This window comes from Talpa occidentalis, unplaced genomic scaffold (genome assembly GCF_014898055.3).
Source record: "Talpa occidentalis isolate TD23 unplaced genomic scaffold, MPIMG_talOcc4v2.1 talOcc4.14, whole genome shotgun sequence".
Lineage (NCBI taxonomy): Eukaryota > Metazoa > Chordata > Mammalia > Eulipotyphla > Talpidae > Talpa > Talpa occidentalis.
In genome coordinates this window covers 31,859,191-31,872,199 of record NW_023601433.1, presented here as the reverse complement: position 1 = coordinate 31,872,199, position 13,009 = coordinate 31,859,191, and the positions used below count along the sequence as shown (strand labels likewise).

At 44.6% G+C, this 13,009-nt stretch overlaps 1 non-coding gene across 1 annotated transcript; it reads right to left on the bottom strand.

Annotated features, from left to right (window-relative positions):
• Positions 1–6,355: 6,355 nt before the first annotated feature.
• Positions 6,356–6,463, bottom strand: LOC119245446 (U6 spliceosomal RNA). Its single transcript, XR_005125364.1, has one exon. It is a non-coding gene; the product is annotated as a U6 spliceosomal RNA (small nuclear RNA).
• Positions 6,464–13,009: the final 6,546 nt, after the last annotated feature.

The window sequence follows — 13,009 nt, the reverse complement described above, 5'->3', positions numbered from 1 at the left end:
CCACATGAGGACTTGCCACTTGGGGTGCAGCCCAAGTGGGAGGCTGACTAGCACTCAGCCCAGAGGTAACTGCTCAGAAGGGACAGGAACTTTCCCCCTGCACAGCAGGGCCAAGACGTCTTCTCTACTCCCCTTGTCCCACTAGCAGGCCTCTGTCCCTCACTGTTGGCAGAACTAGTCACTGTCAGTCACTCCTCACCCCGGAAATCCCTGCTGTTGCCTGTGACCCAGCACCAACCTTCCCAGGTGACGACGGCATTTGCATCTCCGGCCGCCTTCTGACCTTTCCAACAGTGCCAAGTGAATACACTGATTTCACTTCTTTACTGCATTTCCCGTCACCTGCAGGGCAATGTTCAGTGGTGATGGAGGAAAGGCACCTTGGCCTGTTTCTGTTCTTTGTGGAAATGCCCCCTTCACCTCCCCACTAACTGAGATGCGGCAGGACTGTGACACGTGGCATGCATGAGAGTGCATGTTACCACATCAGAGATGTATCTGCTGGCTTGTAATTTATGTGGCTTCTATTAGCAAATTCATATTATATTGGGTAAAAGGCTCTTTCAGGTTCACTTGGGACAATGATCAAATTTAGTGATGTTGTTAAGGGGAAAGGATGTTCTGAGCTAATTCCATGCAAGCTTTGTGGACTCCACCCCCACTCCAGACCAAAGCCATCAGGACATTGGGAAAGACAAATCCCGTCACCACCAAAGGAAAGGTGGCTGGGACCTGAGGGTGGAGTTAAGCAGCCAGGTGTGGTATAAAAACCAAACCCGTGGGCCTTGGGGGTCGCTCTCTCCTCGCCTCCTGGCTTCACGGCTCCTGGCTCGTGGCCAGCTCTCAGAGTGCCATTTGGGATTCCTGATCACCGGATCAGGTAGGATGCATTTAAAACTTTGTCTCCCACTTTTCTCCCTGAGCTGTACATTTCCTCATTTCCCCTTCCCTTGTAAATAAACCTTTTATTAACCTTTCACGTGTGCCTGTAGTAGAGTATTGATAAGTCCTTTTAAGAGCGTGGGTAAGGACCCACAGTCAGGCACCCCGTTTTTTATCAGGGCTTCCCAGCGTGGTTTCCAAGTTACACCCGTGGTTGACCAGCCCAAAGTAACGTTCCTTGCGTTGGTCACCATAAGCACACTAGGTCTGCAGGACTCGCAGTGTAATATTTGTCTCAAGTCCTGAAGTCTGTTTTTTTCTCCTGTGCATACAGCTCTTGTGGGTGTGTTTTTGACTCAAATATGGCCTCAACCATGAGCTTATACAGTTTCATTCCTAGCTTGAGTTCTTTCAGTTTCCTTCCGGCCTTGAATTTAAGTAGCCTTCTTCCATTAAATATCACTGCCAGTTTCATTAATGTAAATAATTTGATGAAACCTGGTATATGACACATGATTTTACTATTGTGTACATACATGGGTGGTTTACAAGCCATCCCTTTACAGTCTGTGTTCCTGGGTGTTTTTTTGGTAATATGTGTAAGCGCCATTTGCTACATCTTATTTCTATGAGAGGTAGATGTTCTACTTCACATACTGAGAATGTGCAACAACACATTCAGGCTCTTAACTTAGCCATGCAACAACAAATTCAGGCTTTTAACCTGGCCATACAGCAACAAAATCAGGCCTTTGATTTAACTATTAAGTGTATGAGGGATGAGAACCGTAACATTTTTGAGTCAGCTTTTAAAAGCATACAAGATCAAGCTTTTAAAAGTATGCAGGACTGGATAGAGGTCACCCTCCATAAAGTGGATATGGCGGAGGCTCGGCTGATGGCACAGAGAAAGGATAAACCTTCCCCTTCCCATGAGGACTGCCAGAGGGAAGAGTTAGAAGAGGAGGAGCTTCATATTTTAAATACTTTACACATCAGGACAAAATCCTTCTCCATGTGACAAGGCCCCTCCCGTGCAGACTCCTGAGGCTTCACAGCCTCCACAGCCCTCGGGGGAGGAAACAAAAATGGCATCTCCTCCCCACACTAGACGCGGCACCCATTTTGGCAGGAAGGATCACCCTGAGGCAGGGCAGTTTCCCCTTCGCCAGATGCCAATGGGTGGCTTGAATGAACGTGGGCGACCTGCTGGGTACTTTTGGTCGTGCCATCCTTTTAGTACTGCGGACCTCCTAAATTGGAGGAGCTCTGTTCCCTCGTACCAGCAGGCTCCTAAGAGGATGGCAAACTTGTTTGCCTCTATCTTCGTCTCCCACCACCCTAACTGGGCAGATATACAGTCCATGCTGCATACTTTATTAACTCTGGATGAGCAGAGAATGGTATTCAGAAAAGCCAGGGAGGAGGCTGACCGTCTCCACCAACGGGATAGGCAGTCCCCAGAGCCAGAGGTTGTTGTCCCAGAGGAAGATCCTGGATGGGACCCTAACAATGGAGGAACGGTGATGTTGGATCTGTATAAAAAATGTTTATTAATATTGTTAGGGGGGAAGGATGTCCTGAGCTAATCCCATACAGGCTTTGTGGACTCCACTCCCACTCCAGACTAAAGCCATCAAGACATTGGGAAAGACAAATCCTGTCACCACCAAAGGGAAGGTGGCTGGGACCTGAGGGTGGAGTTAAGCAGCCAGGTTGGATATAAAAACCAAACACGTGGGCCTTGGGCGGGCTTGCTGTTGCTCGCCTCCTGGCTTCACGGCTCCTGGCTTGCAGCCAGCTCTCAGAGTGCCATTTGGGATTCCAGATCGGCGGATCGGGTAGGACACATTTAAAACTTTGTCTCCCACTTTTCTCCCTGAGCTGTACATTTCCTCATTTGCCCTTCCATTGTAAATAAACCTTTTATTAACCTTTCACATGTGCCTGCAGTAGAGCATTGATAAGTCCTTTTAAGCACGTGGGTGAGGACCCACAGTCAGGCACCCCGTTTTGTATCGGGGCTGCCCTATAATAGTATGACTGCAGCAGGGAATCCCCAAACAAACAAAAAAAATTAACAAAATATTACAACTCAAACAAGGAGCTAATGAGGATCTGTCAGAGTTCCTTGAGAGAATTATTCAAATGTACACTAACCACACGGATATAAACCCAGATGCCCCAGAAAGTGCTTGTCTGATCACTATGGCATTCATTACCCATAGTGCCCCAGACATAAAGAAAAAGTTAGCTAAGGTGAACGGCGTCACAAAAATGAGTCCGTCCCAGGTAGTGGACTTGGCATTTGGGGTTTATAATAATAGAGAGGACAGGAGACTGAAACCTGCGACTGTTTCTTACAAAGAGAGCACAGAACAGGGGTTCAGGGAAACAGTAATGGACAGAGACGTGAACCCCTAGGAAGAAATCAGTGTGCTTTCTGTAGGGAAGAGGGACATTGGAAGTACAGTTGTCCCAGATTACAGGGAAGTGGCAGATGCAATAATTACAGAAGGCAGGATAGAAGGCTGAGAATACCATGATATGATGATTCACGCAGGGATTACAGGAGGGAAGATAGAAGGAGTACACAGAACCAGGAACCAAGGAGAGAGGGAAGAAGACAAATGTTAGCACAGAGTAGAAGCTCAGATGATGATAGGGAATACAGACAGAGAAGGAATCGAGAGCCAGTACAGAGGAAAGGAGACAAATGACAGCACAGGGTAGAGCCTCAGGTGAAGATAGGAGGGAATATAGACAGAGTAGAAGGAATCTAGAGCCAAGTGCAGAGGAAAGGAGACAAATGATAGTTCATGGAGAAAGTTTAGATGCAGAATAGGGGTGCCCGGGGGCTTCACTAGATCTAGAGAAGCCCCTTAGAATAACCCCCTCAGAGCCCCGGGTAACACTTGCTGTGGGGGATCATCTCATTGATTTCTTGGTGAACACTGGAACGACATATTCAGTTTTGAACTCAAAATTAACTAAAATGAGCAAAGAGACTGTAGCAGTCACTGGGATTATGGGAAGGCCACAACAGAAAGCCTTCTTACAACATTTGGAGTGCCGGCTGAGCACCGCACAGCTCCAGCATAGCTTCCTATACATGGAAGAGTGTCCAATCCCTCTACTTGTTCGTGACCTTTTAAGTAAGCTCAACGCATGAATTATATTCTCACCAAAACATCAGAGGCTTCACCTACAGGTACCTCCAGAGCATGCTCTGTGGTTCCAGATGTTACTTACTCAAGGTGTTCCACCGAAAGGTGAAATTTTACCTCTAGAAATTGTTGAAAGAGTAAGTAAATGGGTATGGGATGATTGTACCCCAGGACGTGCGAAAAATGCAGAGCCTGTAAAGATAGAAGTGATAGAGGGGAGCAGAACCCCGAGGAGGAAGCAATACCCCTTAAAGGAGGAGGCCTTGAGGGGAATTGAGCCAGTGTTGAAAAGGTTCCTTCAATCTGGACTCATTTGGCCCTGCCGCTCACCATACAACACTCTGATTCTGCCAGTGAAGAAACCCCATACAGGCAAGTACCGTTTTGTCCAAAATTTAAGGGCCATTAATGACATTGCTCGGGATTTACATCCCACCATGCCTAATCCCTACACCTAATTAACTGCCATACCTGGTGACTTTGGGTGGTTTTTGATATTAGACCTGAAGGATGCCTTTTTCTGTATCCCAATAGATGTCCAGGATCAACTGCTTTTTGCCTTTGAGTGGCAAGACCCTAAGTCCAAGAGCACTCTCCAGTATTGCTGGACTGTGCTTCCAAAGGGGTTTAAGAACTCCCCAACTATTTTTGGGGAAATACTGGCCAGGGATCTCAAGAAGGTTCAATTAAACCAGGGCATCTTGTTACAATACGTAGATGATTTATTGATTGCAAGTCCAGACTACAAATCTTGTCTGGAAAATACCATAGTGGTACTGAACCACCTGGCAGAATGTGGCTATAAGGTGTCACCTCAAAAGGCACAGATCTGTAAACAAACGGTGACGTATTTGGGGTTTGAAATTAAGAAAGGCAGACGGAGCTTGATGACGGAAAGGAAACAGGTAATTTCAGCCCGTAAAGCCCCCAGCAACCGGCGACAATTGCGCGGATTTTTGGGTATGGCTGGGTTTTGCAGGATTTGGATTCCAACTTTGGATTAATAGCAAAACCCTTATATGATGCTCTCAAAGACCTGGACTCTGAACCTTTGTCTTGGACCCCAGAATGTCAAAAGGCCTTTGATGAAATAAAAGTAAAGTTTATCTCAGAAACCAGCATTAGGGCTTCCAGATCTTAGGAAGCCATTCAAACTTTATGTACATGAGAGACAGTAGGTTGGCCTAGGAGTGCTAATCCAATTGTTGGGGCCAGAAATGCAGTCCATTGCATATCTGTCCAAACAATTGGACCACACCACTAAGGGATGGCCTCCATGTTTGCGTGCTGTGGCTGCCACTTGTGACCTCCTACATGGGGCGGAGAAGTTTACATTGGGTCAGCCCATCACTGTGTGTGTGCCACATCAGGTCTTGACATTGCTGGAGCAGAAGGGTAGACTTTGGTTGACTGCCGGGTGAATGGGAAAATATCAAGCAGCTCTGTTGGACAATCCTAACGTGAAGCTGCAGGTTCCTAATTCCCTGAATCCTGCCACACTGCTTCCAAGCAATTCAGATGGACCTGAGGATGACACTTTAATCCATAGCTGTTTAGAAACCATAGACACAGTGTATGCCAGCCGACCAGATCTGACTGACCAGCCTCTGCCAGATCCAGAGTGGGAGCTATTTACAGATGGCAGCAGCTTCATGGACCAAGACTGTTGATATGCGGGATATGCAGTGGTGACGCTCCAGAACACCGTGGAGGCCAAGGCTCTTCCGGCAGGTACATCAGCGCAAAAAGCTGAATTAATAGCCCTGACCCATGCATTGGAACTTTCAAAAGGTGAAAGAGTCAATATATTTACTGACTCCAAGTACTCTTTTTTTTTTTTTTTTGGTTTTTTTTTTTTTTTTTAAATATTAAATTTTATTTTTATATTCCCCCATACAATTGCAAACGCCCCATTCTGACCCCAATCCTTCCCCTCCCGCCCCCCACCCCCAAAAAGTGTCTCTGGTTCATAGTTTTTTGTTGATTTTGATTTTCACTTTCTTATATTCATTTTCCTGGTCCCTTATTTAAGTTTTCTAGATTCCTGCTATGAGTGAGACCATCCGGTATTTTTCTTTTTCTTTTTGGCTTATTTCGCTGAGCATGATCCCTTCCAGTGCCATCCATGTTGCTGCAAATTGCATGTGTTTATCTTTTTTGAATGCTGAGTAATATTCCATGGTATATATGTACCACATCTTCTTGATCCAGTCATCTATTTTTGGGCATTTGGGTTGTTTCCAAAGCTTAGCTATTGTAAACAGTGCTGCTATAAACATAGGAGTGCAGGTGCTCTTTGGAATTGAAAAAATATGGAACGCTTCATGAATTTGCGTGTCATCCTTGCGCAGGGGCCATGCTAATCTTCTCTGTATCGTTCCAATTTTCAGTATATGTGCTGCCGAAGCAAACACCAAGTACTCTTTTTTGATTCTCCACATGCACGGGGCCATTTGGAAGGAGCGGGGACTCCTTACCGCCAGTAACAAGGACATCAAACACCCATTAGAAATCCTGGCCCTGTTAAAGGCAGTAGCTTTACCATCAGCTGTTGCCATGATGCATTGTCCTGGCCACCAAAAGGGTGGGTCTGACATGGCAAAGGGCAACAGGGCAGCTGATCGGGTGGCTAAGGCCGCTGCTGGTTCTGCTCTCCAGGGTGCACTCATCCCTCTTGTGGACCTGACTCAGTATGCTCCTGAATACACCGAGCAGGATGAGAAGAGAGCTTGTGCATGGGGATTTACTGAGTTTGACCCCATCTCCACTTGGAGAGTAAACTCCCATGGGATGATACTCCTCCTGGAGGCCCTGGTATATCCGGTGCTAAAACATCTTAACGAAGGATCTCACTATGGGAGAGATGCCTTATTAGAAACAGTGCGCCCATATTTGAAGGGCCCTTATTTACACAAAATAGCCCAACGGATGACCCAAGGTTGTGAATTATGTGCTAGGAATAACCCCAAGACTGACTCCCACCCTAAAGCCATTGGGGTTCAATATCGGGGCAAGTGTCTTTTTGAGGACTGGCAGGTAGACTTTATACAAATGCCTAGAACAACAGGCAATTTCAAATACCTCTTGGTTTTTGTGGACACGTTCTCAGGATGGGTGGAAGCATTTCCCACAAAGACAGAAAAAGCTTCCGAGGTTGCAAAACAGCTGTTGAAGGAGTTAATTCCTCGCTTTGGATTGCCCGACTCCATCCAGAGTGATAATTGGCCGGCCTTCATCTCTGACGTTACTCATGCAGTAAGCAGTGTGTTATAGATAAACTGGAAATTGCATGCTGCATGGAGACCGCAGTCTTCTGGGCAAACAGAAAATATGAACCACATCTTGAAGAAAACCTTGGCAAAACTGTGCCAAGAAACACAACTTTGTTGGGACCAGGTACTATCCCTTGCCATCCTCCGCATAAGAGTGGCACCTAGAAGTGGACTACAATTAAGCCCCTTTGAGATTGTGTTTGGAAGACCTTTCCAGGCCTCAGTTCTGAAAGCCAGTCTGGAAATAGCACAAGATTGCCATATCACACAATATGTGAAACACATCCAGGAGGTTCTGGCAGTAATTCATAACTTTGCAACCTTGAGGATCTCTATGCCTCCTAATCAACCATTGTACCCCTTCACACCTGGAGATCAGGTCTTACTGAAGACTTGGCAGAGTGGGGATGCTCAAAACCAGCTGTCAGAAAAATGGACTGGTCCTTATGATATTTTGTTGAGCACACATACTTCTCTGAAACTTGCAGGCATAAAACCCTGGGTACATCATTCCAGAGTTAAGAAAGCCCCAGGAGGAACTGACCCAGAGATGAAGTCCCATTGGTCTTGTGAACCCATTGAGGACTTGAGATATTTAAGAAACAGACAAAAACTTAAATGTTACTGACTTCTTTTCCAGTTATTGTTGCAGGATACCCAAGGACTCACTTTTTCTGAAGAAACCCTGAGAAAACTAACATGCTCTAACCAATCTTCTTCCTTTCAAAGTTTAGGAGACGTGAAAAAACATCCAGGATCACACATATGCTGTCAGTATGTTTTTTTTTTTTGTTTTTTTTTTGTTTTTTTTTTTTTACACAGGAAGGCTTTCAATCTTGATTTTGGTATTTTAACTTTTGTTTTTAACTTTGAGATTTTTTTTTTACTTTTCTCTGCTTGTTTTTGTTACTTTGGCCTATGAGTGAAACTGCAGTTGTATGAGATATCCCACGCATGATAAATGGTAACTAAAAAGCTCTTTGTGTCTATATATTGTATGTCTGTATGTCTTTTCCTTGTGTCCTTGCTTTGGCCTCCAGGGGTTGACAAATTGGTATACATGGTGCCCACAGACATGGGAAAAAAAAAAAAGAGTCTCCAGTTATGAGGAAACACAAAGGTCATGGTTTCATTGTCAACATTGTACTACTGAACTAAGCCGGTGCCTTCATAGAGATTGAACATTGTTTCTGTTATTTTTCTGATAGTTATGGCAAAGCTTCCCAGAAATCTAAATTCAAGTACAAATTTGGTAGACTGTCATTTGGCTGATGCAAGGAAATTTTGTGGAACCTCAGTAGAGCTCCTGAGATACTCCACAAAGATTCTACCTTTCCTCCTGGGAAAGGCATTAGATAAATTTGTTCTATTTGGCTTACCTAGTAGAGTAAAACTAGAAGGGAAGCATTGTCACTTGGCAAAACGGGTAACACCTTGACCTGATATGAATGTAAATTGTCAATGGTGATTGTCACCTTGTAATATTGTATACTTCAATTGTTTAATATCTACAGAAATTGTTTCTGGAAATATGGGGAGAAAAGGTCTCAACAGATTCCAATTGATGGAACTGCTGAGAGTAAAACTTTCCTACAAAGGACTGAATAGACTTAGAAATACACCTGATATTTACTAAGTTTTCTTTGACATAATACTGGTAATTTTTTTTGCATTTTGTTCTGAATCCACAAAGTTTTCTTGTTTTGGTGACCAGGATCTGCATCAAGGTTGCAATTTTTTTTTCCAGCAAAGCTAACTTGTGTTTGCATTTTCTCTCCCCTTGATACCAACACAGCATAAAAATAGTGGTAGTAATCTTAATCTTTTACTACTTATCTCAGAGTCTGTTTTTTCATCACTTCCATAGGGATTTTATTTGCTTAAACTAAAAAAATTGGACATAAGTTTCATTGTGTGGTTTTGAGTGAAGTTCTTCCAGAAAGTTGAAACAGAGCTGAACCAAGAAGAGGAGAACCTGCTTGCTTTGTTTGTAGGGTTCCAGAGACCTCCAAAGAAGGTGAGGAAGCTTGCTTCCATTGGCAGGACTGGACAGCCCAGCCAACGAAAAGTCCCTGGTACCCTCGAGAAGAGGAAAGCCTCCTGGCTTCATGGCTCCTGGCTTGCGGCCAGCTCTCAGAGTGCCATTTGGGATTCCTGATCGGCGGATCGGGTAGGGCACATTTAAAACTTTGTCTCCCACTTTTCTCCCTGAGTTGTACATTTCCTCATTTGCCCTTCCCTTGTAAATAAACCTTTTATTAACATCCACGTGTGCCTGCAGTAGAGTATTGATAAGTCCTTTTAAGTGCGTGGGTAAGGACCCATAGTCAGGCACCCCGTTTTGTATCGGGGCTGCCCTACAACAATGTGTTAATACAATATCCTATTAAAATATTTTATAGGGCCTCCCCGGTGGCGCGGTGGTTGAGCACTGGGTTGCGAAGCTGCCTGCAGTTCTGTAGCGCCAGTTCGATCCCCGGCCGCCAGGTGAGGGTCCCACATGGCACGCAGACCTCTCCTGCCGCCCGCTGCTCCCCTCAGCAGTGTACTTCGTCAGTCTGCCTGTTCTGCTCTCCACTCTGGCTCTGGTGAATTCTCTCATCCTCCCGTGCTTCTGACTGTACCCAGTGCTGGTATAAATAAATAAATAAATAAATCTTTAAAAAAATTAAAATAATAAATTTTATAATATGGAACACAACTCATATCATTGGATGAAATCACACTTGGCAAGAATGCATCAATTTATTAATCTGGTAATGGGATCTCTTTGTTAATACTTTATTTAAAACATCTATATTAATATTTAATGTTATTGGTCTGCATTTTCTTGTGTAATTTGACTGCATATGCATCATGCCATAAGTTCTTGCTAAAAGAATGAGGAAAATTTCCACTCTTTCATATGTTATGGCATTATAGTAATAAATAGTAATAAGAATAGTAATAATAAGTACTGATACACTAATAATAGTATGTAAATAAATTGGAATCCTTTTTTCTCTTAATTTTGTCTGGAATTCCCTCTGAAATTGTATTGCAAGCAATTCTCTGGGTTAGTTCTACAATTGAAGTTTTTATTTGTTCTCTTAACTTTTAATCTATTTACTCACTTTATTTCCACTAGAGCTAACTTTGTCTTTGTAGAAAATACAGTACTGGTTCTCTCTTATTATTTTTCATATAGTTGAAATATCGCCCAAAGGAAGCACAGCCTCCCTGCACTGCTGCAGGAGGCCTTGTTGCCCAAGCCAGATAAGACACTGGCAAGCAGCGAAGCTAAAGGGCCTCACACTGTGGGGCCAAATGTAAAAGGCCTCACACCGTGGGGCCGAAGCTAAAGAGCCTCACACCGTGGGGCTGAAGATTCCTTGTGCCTCACACCGTGGGGCTGAAGATTTAACATCCCTTCATTTTTTGTTCTTGGTCATAAAGAGAGACAAAATTTCTCAAAAAGTACATTAGGCAATAAATTATATGCATCGGTATACTGCAAATAAATGGCACGCAAAATTATCTCTTTAGAAATTAGTTATTAAACAAATTTGCCCACTTGACAATGGGAGACAATTTATTGTATATATCTGACAAGCAATCCAGCTCAACTATTATAGTAGGTCCTTCTTTTGCTTTTTTACAAGTCCTTTTTATATAGAAGTTTCTCAGGAAAGTTTTTAAATGAAGTTAACTGTGTTAAGAAGTTTGTAGGTAGAAAAAGTTCTGATAGCTGAGAAGCAACTGGTTTCTGGCTGAAGGCCATATGAATAGAAGAGTCTTTTGATGCTGAGGCTTTAGCTGATAGGGGTGTACTGGTGGCTATCCACTGTCTTAGGTAATTGTCTAGCTGAAATAATAAGTTTTAGTGTTAGGTCTGGCTTTTTATCTATTAACCTTGAAGGCTACCGTCTAGCTGGGACCCGTAGGAGCCAGTAGTCCATGGGAATAAAATACACTAATTGTTTCTGCTTTACACATGACTATGTATTTTTTTTCCTGCTCACTAAAAATGAATAAATAAAGACCTGCTGAGTCTCTCGGTAGAAGATACTTGCATCTCATCCAGTGTCAGTGTCTCCTCACTACCTCATCCCCTTCCCCTCAGCCCTTAAGTTTCAGCCCCTTACAGGTCGCCTAGGCCGTCTCATCCTTTCAGGAACCCCTGACACGACATTTTGCTGGAGGCTGGTCCCCGGCACTGCACAGCAGCTCAGTTTCTCTCTTTCACCAGAGATTAGATATACGAGGTTAGATACCTGCATCCCCTGTAGAGGGCAACACCCTCCCGCAGTTGAACAGATGAGCAGGCCCCTCGTATAGGAAGAAGAGTGAATGGTGAATGAATATAGAATGACTCCACATTGTAAGTTCCTGAGGAAATGCACGTGTACATAATGAAATGTCACTTGTCAGAATGGTTTAAAAAGAATGGAATGACGTGTTTAGATCCTGCCCTGCAGGGAGGGAACAGGAATCTTCACTCGTTGTTGGGAATGCAAAAAGTCACAACAAATGGAGACAACACTATGACATTTTCTTACAAAGAATGAGTCACACTAATATGATACAATTTTGAAATCCCACTCTTAGATATTTCTGAAATCAGTATTTGTGTCACATAATAAGCACGTAATTGTTTAATGCTGCTTTCTTCATGTCTGTGAAAATGTGAAAGAGACCAGTATGTCCTGCAGTAGGTGATGAATAAATGTCCCTGCTTTACCCACATGAGGGGATTTTAAAACTGAGCAAGCAAGCCACAAAAAGACACACAGGAGGCTTCCATTATACTTTTCATGTAAGGAAACCAATCTGGTAAGTGGATTGTGAGCAGTGAGGTGGCCGGAGGACTGGACCCTGAGCTGGTTTCCTTGGAGGGGCACCATATCGCCTGCATCCTCCAGAGGGCGCAGGTGCTCCCCAGTTCCTGAGCTGTGAGCTCCCCTCTCTGCGGCCTCTTGCAGGTTTTCCTGTGTATTGCTGAAGGTTAGCCCACCCCAGTCTTACCATCTTTTTTACTCAGCTGGTGCCCAAGCTTATCTTGAAGGAGAGGCTTGATCCGGCTCCTGAAAGGGGAAGATTTGCATGGAGACCTCCCACCTGTGAATAGGGTGACACATAAGGTTTGGGGGCCTCGGTAGGGGCAGTGGGGCTCAGCAAGTAGAGCCAAGAGGCATCACACCATGGGCTGGGCTCAGCTTATCCTCACCCTCCATGGCCTCTGCACAGGTGCTGCCTGAAGGGAATTCTGGGAGGACACCTGGATGTCACCTCAGATAATGACCTCCTCTCCTCCGTCCCTGGGATAGAGGTCATTTCTGTCCTCACTGACCTCTGTGTTCTGGTCTCCTGCAGGTTGTTGGGCCCAGTTTGAGCTAACTCAACCTGGCTCAGTGTCAGGGTCTGCAGTGGCAACATTGGAAGCCACTAAATTCTCTGGTACCAGCAGCACCCAGGCAATACCCCCCCATCCCCACCCCGCCCCCCACTAATATAAAGTGATGACCAAATACCCTCAGGGGTTCCTGATCGGTTCACTGGCTCCAAGAACAGTTAGTCCAGTGCCGCCTCCCTGACCATCTCTGGGCTGCAGCCTGAGGACGAGGCCGACTACTACTGTCTCTCTTATTGTAGCCATAGCTCCCAGTGCTCCAGACTCAGGGGGAAGTGAGACCAAAACTCCCAGAGCCT